Source organism: Oncorhynchus masou, chromosome 8 (genome assembly GCF_036934945.1).
Source record: "Oncorhynchus masou masou isolate Uvic2021 chromosome 8, UVic_Omas_1.1, whole genome shotgun sequence".
Classification (NCBI taxonomy): Eukaryota; Metazoa; Chordata; class Actinopteri; order Salmoniformes; family Salmonidae; genus Oncorhynchus; species Oncorhynchus masou.
In genome coordinates, this window is record NC_088219.1 from 11,513,101 (window position 1) to 11,521,020 (window position 7,920).

Consider the following 7,920-nt stretch of genomic DNA (forward strand, 5'->3'; position numbering starts at 1 on the left):
ACTCTCTTGGCATTCTCTCAACCAGCTTCACCTGGAATGCTTTTCCAACAGTCTTGAAGGTGTTCCCACATATCCTGAGCACTTGGCTGCTTTTACATCACCCTGCGGACCAACTCATCCCAAACCACATCAATTGGGTTGAGGTCGGGTGATTGTACAGGCCAGGTCCTCTGATGCAGCACTCGGTCACTCTTCTTCTTGGTCAAATAGCCCTTACACAGCCTGGATGTGTGTTGGGTCATTTTCCTGTTGAAAAACAAATGATAGTGGGACTAAGATCAAACCAGATGGGATGGCGTAGCGCTGCAGAATGATGTGGGAGCCATGCTGGTTAAGCATGCCTTGAATTCTAAATAAATCCCTGACAGTGTCACCAGCAAAGCACCCCTACACCTCCTCCTCCATGCTTCACAGTGGGGACAACACATGCAGAGATCATCCGTTCACCTACTCTGCTTCTCACAAAGACACAGAGGTTGGAACTAAAAATCGAAAATGTTGACTTATCAGACCAAAGGACAGATTTCCACCAGTCTAATGTCCATTGCTTGTGTTTCTTGACCCAAGCAAGTCTTCTTATTGGTGTCCCTTAGTAATGGTTTCTTTGTAGCAATTTGACCATGAAGGCATGATTCCCACAGTCTCCTCTTGAACAGTTGATGCTGAGATGTCTGAATTTATTTGGGCTGCAATTTCTGAGGCTGGTAACTATATTGAACTTACCCTGTGCAGGAGAGGTAAATCTGGGGCTTCCTTTCCTGTGGTGGTCCTCATGAGAGCCAGTTTCATCATAGCGCTTTATGGTTTTTCCGACTGCACTTGAAGAAACTTTCAAAGTTCTTGAAATTTTGCAGATTGACTGACCTTTGTGTCTTAAAATAATGGACTGTCATTTCCCTTTGCTTATTTGAGCTGTTCTTGCCATCATATGGACTTTTACCAAATAGGGCTATCTTCTGTATACCCCCAACCCATACCTTGTCACAACACAACTGATTGGCTAAAACGCATTAAGAAGGAAAGAAATTCCAGAAATGAACTTAACAAGGCACACCTGTTAATTGAAATGCATTCCAGTTGACTACCTCATGAAGCTGGTTGAAGAATACCAAGTGTGTGCAAAGCTGTCATCAAGGCAAAAGGTGGCTACTTTGAAGAATCTGAAATATAAAATATTTTGATTTGTTGGAAACACTTTTTTGGTTACTACATGATTCCATATGTGTTATTTCATAGTTTTGATGTCTTCATGATTATACAATGTAGAACATTGTATAAAAAAAATTAAAAACCTTGAATGAGATTTTGTCCAAACTTTTGACCTGTACTGGATATATAACCTGATTTCACATCATTTTATTTTTAACATTTGTCATAAAGAGCACTTGTTCAGCTTCATAAAAAACATGTTTTCCCATCTCATGAGGTTAAAGAGCGACTGCCCCTAAAAAACAACTTCTCCTTTTGAAAACGGCCTGTGACATATGAGTCAGAAACATTTATTATAGTGTTAAAATGTACTACAATGTGTAAATAGGATAATTTGGGTCATAAAGTCTCGTCCAAAATGAAGATTTGTGAGATAAGAAAAAAAATGTATGTCACGAAATTTAGGGTACCTTTAACAGTGTTCCTCTGTTTGGGTTTATTTCAATCATGCCCACAGCGCTCAAGTAATGGTCAATTTGGTTTGACATTTGATATCTCTACAGGGCTGGTTAGTTGGCCATCAGTAAATTATACAATATACTTAATACAATATTTTTTAAATGTCAATAGCTCCATATTTCAACTTGACTTAACTCCTTACAAACTATAAATTGTGAAAATTCATATAAATATTGAAAGCATTTAATGAGACAACCAAAAATGTCACATTTACATTTGTGTAATTTATTGACGATCCCATAACTAGCCCCAGAGATAAGCTATCCAATGTCAAACCAACTTTGCCCTGTTCGCACACGAGCCGGCTGAAGCGAATTGCAGAAAGAAGTTGGCCTTGGCGACTTCGAGACCTGGTTAGACTGTTTCTCAGTTATCTAGATGGGTGAGCGGCTGTAACAGTGTATGGTTTTGGCAGAGTGAATGTACAAACGTTTGCCACGTATAAACCACCTCCAAGACAACTCTTGTCTAGTTTCAGTCATGGCCGCTTAATTTCTTAACCTTTTGTGACTAGGGGGCAGTATTTTCATTTTTGGAAAAATAATGTTCCCGTACTAAACGGGATATTTTGTCAGGACAAGATGCTAGAATATGCATATAATTGACAGCTTAGGATAGAAAACACTACAAAACTGTAAAAATATTGTCTGTGCTGGACAAAATGCTATACTAGGCTATCGATAAACTTACACATATGCTTGTCTTGCTTTGGCTGTAAAGCATATTTTGAAAATCTGAGATGACAGGGTGATTAACAAAAGGCTAAGCGGTGTCTCAATATATTTCACTTCCTTTTCTAGGAATATTTATGTCCGTTGCGTTATGCTAATTAGTGTCAGTCGATGATTACGCTCCCTCATGCGGGATGGGGAGTCACTAGAGGTTTAATGACCAAGACTAAAAGCTAGGCCAAATCAGGAAATTCAAATCAGCCCCCTTAACCCTCGAGTCCATTTTCGCGGCCCTATGGAAATCAAATTAACATAATTAAAATTCCCCATATAAAGCTAAAGGTATATGTTTTCTTGCATTGCGGAGTCTAAATTCAACGCAATGGTGGCGGAACTAAAGTGGTGTTTGTCAGAACATGATACATCCAGAAAATCTCTTTTCGGGTTTATGTCCCAAAATTAGATTTTTATTTATTTATTTTATGGATAAAAGTACAGACTTCTAAATGGTTTATCATAATTGGAGAAACATCGGAAGGTAATGCTGCTTTTAAAATTGATACAAGTATAATTTAAGCATTTTGCTGCGATTTTCACACTTGCTCTACATTAATCATTGGGAAACATATTTAGAAAAGTAATATTTTTACCAAACTGCCTAAATGGATTCTCTGAACGTTATCTCACCAAGTTCCCCCATTTGGCAAACCATTAACAGTATTAAATTGCCTATTGTTGTATAATAAAGATAACCTTTCACATTGACCAGCTAGTGTTTTATGCCCAATTAGCCTCGTTCACACGCTCTTAAGCAACGGATCTCTTAAATAATTCCCATGAGAACACGTGACTCTGGCCATGCGCTAAAGCAGTGAGGTAGTGCTTGAAAAACAATAAAATATTTAAAGAGTAAAAGACCACTAAAGGTGGCAGCCTACAATTAGGAAAAACGTAAAACCCACAATCACACAGGCTTAGGTCTATCAAATTAGATCCCTTGTGACTTTGGTTCAGGTCAGGATCAAATCCGATTTTATGTCACATGCACTGAAAACAACAGCTGTCGACTTTATCGTAAAATGCTTACTCAAGAACACTTTTCCTACAATGAGTAAAAAATAATAATAATAACAATAGCCAGACTACATACAAGGAGTACCGGTACAGACTTCCCTGGAAGCCAGATGTGCTGGGGAAAAGTCACACACAGCTGTGGGGGAGGGGGCGCATCCATGAGTCTCTGCTGCTTTAACTGTTGGAGTAAAGGGTTTGTTGGGTTGAGTGAATGTGACATTAGGGGGAGCCATGGTGACTTCCGTCCCTCCCTGAAGCTCAGTGTGCCCCTATTTAGGTCTAACTGGCAGCCTGGTAAGAAAGTCCAACCCCAGGTAGGGTATGAACAAATTAATCTAGCCTGTCAGAGCATTATTTCTGTCCTGCTCACTTTGAAGCAGGACATAGGCTCACATGTCCAATGTCACAATATCTGGTCCATATACTGAACAAAAATATAAACCCAAACATGCAGCTCCAATTTCTGGGGGAAGTGGATTTTACTGAGTTACAGTTCATATGCGGAGGAAATCAGTCAATTTAAACCCCAGCAGATACTTGTGTTTCTGTGTGGAAACACCATACAGTTACGGCGGGCTGCTCCACCCCCAGCTCGCACAGAGGGTGTGTCTCCCTGCACCCCCACCAAAGCCCCAGCTACATCCAAAGCCATGCCAGGCCTGTCACATTGAGTCACTAGAGAGAGATGGGACAAGGACATCCCAGGCCGGCCAAATCAAATTTATTTATATAGCCCTTCGTACATTAGCTGATATCTCAAAGTGCTGTACAGAAACCCAGCCTAAAACCCCAAACAGCAAGCAATACAGGTGTAGAAGCACGGTGGCTAGGAAAAACTCCCTACAAAGGCCAAAACCTAGGAAGAAGCCTAGAGAGGAACCAGGCTATTAGGGGTGGCCAGTCCTCTTCTGGCTGTGCCGGGTGGAGATTATAACTAGAACATGGCCAAGATGTTCAAATGTTCATAAATGACTAGCAATGGTCAAATAATAATAATCACAGGCAGAACAGTTGAAACTGGAGACAGATAACCCACAGCACGTGACCTTCCAGGTGGACTGGGGACAGCTGAACCTGGTCTTAACTTCCAAGTCATCATGCCAGCCAACCACCAGATCCTGAGGCATGGTTCTAGGGATTGACAGGTCCTCCGAGAGTCAGTACAACACAACCACCTCCTAGCCTAAAAGAACAGACAATACCATTTAGAGAAACGGGCATTTAAGCATACTTAAATTCACACAGGACACCGGATAAGAAAGGAGAAGTTATCTCCAGATTTGGCAAACCATTAAAGTATTAAATTGCCTATTGTTGTATAATAAAGATAACCCCATTGACCAGCAGTGTTTTAAACTACTGCATCTCATAAATACTGAGAACAGGCTGAGACAGGAGGGGTCAATAAAATATTTAAAGGAGACACTAAAGGTGGCCCCATAGGATGAAACCCCCGGACAGGGCCAAACAGGAAGGATATAACTCTCTCCTAACCTGGACAACGCTGGGCAAATTGTGCGCCGCCGGCTGCAACAAAGCCTGGGATGAACTCTGGAGATGCAAATGTGCCTCAGACCGCTGCACTTTGTCAGGACATGTAATGTTTTGTCCATTCAAAAATTAAACAGAACATCGCAATTTTTGAGTTACAGTTCATTGTCAGTCAATTTAAATAAATGCCTGCCTATAACATAACCCCAGGCCGTCACATTGAGTCATGATGGGCACTCTGTTCACATTTATTTATTGACATCTGATATCTCAAAGTGCTGTACAGAAACCCAGCCTAAAACCCCAAACAGCAAGCAATACAGGTGTAGAAGCACGTGTTGCCTAGAGAGAAACCAGGCTATTAGGGGTGGCCAGTCCTCTTCTGGCTGTGCCGGTTGGAGATTATAATAGAACATGGCCAAGATGTTCTCATAAAAACAACATTCACAGGCAGAACAGTTATGAGCAGCAGCACGAAGGTGGACTAGTCATCATTTAAATTCTCTGGCTCCGAGAGAGAGAAAGAAAGAAAGAATTAGAGAGAGCATTCACACAGGACACCGGATAAGACAGTCTGCATGCCAGATATAACAAACTGAGCAAACTAAACTACTGCATCAAAACTTGAGACATCGGTGGCATTGTGTTGTGTAACAAAACATGGGATCAACACTCCTTACATGTTGCAACAAAGCCTTTATATTTCTGTTCAGTGTATCATTCTGCACCAGCTGTCAGAATAACATAACCCCACCTCACCATGGGGCAGACATGACATCACCTATCGAGCCATACAGCGTGTTTGGGATGGTCTGTCAAGTATCTAAAACAACATTGAAGGTGGCTTATGATAGAGAAATTAACTTTAAATTCTCTGGCAACAGCGTGGGGGCATTCCAGTTGCATGCCAATTGCAAACTCCCTCAAAACTTGAGACATCGGTGGCATTGTGTTGTGTAACAAAACATGGGATCAACACACAGCCATTTCTGTTCAATCTCTGCACCAGCTGTCAGGAGACATGTCATATCTGTTTGGGATCACAATCAACAGAGTGATGTGAAGGAGATGTGTCTCGCTGTATCAGGCAAATAGTGGTCACACCAGATACTGACTGGTTTTCTGATCCACGACCCTACATTTACTTTAAAGGTATCTGTGACCAACAAATGCATATCTGTACTCACAGTCATACAAAAGCCATAGATTAGGGCCTAAAGTATTTATTTTAATTGACTGATTTCCTTATATGAACTGTAACTCAGTAAAATCGCTGAAATTGTTTGCATGTTGCGTTTATATTTTTGTTCAATGTAGATCGCTATAGTGAGGGAAAAAAGTATTTGATCCCCTGCTGATTTTGTACGTTTGCCCACTGACAAAGAAATGATCCGTCTATAATTTGAATGGTAGGTTTATTTGAACAGAATAACAACAAAAATCCAGAGAAACGCATGTCAAAAATGTTATAAATTGATTTGCATTTTAATGAGGGAAATTAGTATTTGACCCTGGCAAAACCCTTGTTGGTAATCACAGAGGTTAGATGTTTCTTGTAGTTGGCCACCAGGTTCGCACACATCTCAGGAGGGATTTTGTCCCACTCCTCTTTGCAGATCTTCTCCAAGTCATTAAGGTTTTGAGGCTGATGTTTGGCAACTCGAACCTTCAGCTCACTCCACAGATGTTCTAAGGGATTAAGCTCTGGAGACTGGGTAGGCCCCTCCAGGAACTTAATGTGCTTCATCTTGAGCCACTCCTTTGTTGCATTGGCCGTGTGTTTTGGGTCATTGTCATGCTGGAATACCCATATCCACAACCCATTTTCTTTGCCCTGGCTGAGGGAAGGAGGTTCTCACCCAAGATTTGACGGTACATGGCCCCGTCCATCGTACCGTCAAATGTATTATTATTATCGTACCGTCAAATGTATTATGCCATAATGTATTATTCCAGGACGGGCGCCATTTAGATTTTGGCCACTAGATGGCAGCAGTGTATGTGTAAAGTTTTAGACTGATCCAAATAACCATTGCATTTCTGTTCAAAATGTTGTATCAAGACTGCCCAAATGTGCCTAATTGGTTTATTAATAACTTTTCAAGTTCATAATTGTGCATTCTCCTCAAACAATAGCATGGTATTCTTTCACTGTAATAGCTACTGTAAATTGGACAGTGCAGTTTGATTAACAAGAATTTAAGCTTTCTGTCCATATCAGATATGTCTATGTCCTGGGAAATGTTCTTGTTACTTAAAATCTCATGCTAATCGCATTAGCGCACAATAGCTCAACCGTCCCGTAGGTGGGACACCGATATGTAAATATCCTTAAGAGGATTTATTAAAGAATACTCACAGTCATTCAGTAGAACATGTGGCTGAAACTTATCAAAGTAACATGAAGTTGCTGTGTAAATTCACCTCTAAGGACTCAAACTCAATGTAAATTAATCAATCTTTATTATCACAGCTGGAGATGTTCACAAAATCAATTCAAACTTGAATAAAACTCTGAAAAGGGCTTTCCCTCTCAGTCCTTAATATACTTATTAATGTTGGTTCCTGCCTGTTACTGACAAGGCTTCTCTCAAAGCTGAGATCTTGAAACTGAGATACTCCTCTAGACTCCCTCCACCTACCCAAGAACATTGGAGTACAAAAATCTGTTAACCACCTAACCGAGGATCTAAATTTAACCTTGTGAAATACCCTAGATGCAGTCACTCCTCTAAAAACAAAAAAAATGTGTCACAAGATATTAGCTCCCTGGTATACAGAAATTGCCCGAGCCCTGAAGCAATTCACTGTTTAAACAAGTTTAGAGAGAGAGGTTGCTACATACTGTAACTAGGAGACAGTGCTTTCTGTCTGTAATATCTACTGCAGAGTTACACAACACTGTGTATATATACATAATATGACATTTGAAATGTCTTTATACTTTTGTAACTTTTTAATTGTTAATTTCACTTTTGTTTATTATCTATGAGAGAGAGAGGGAGAGAGAGAGAGA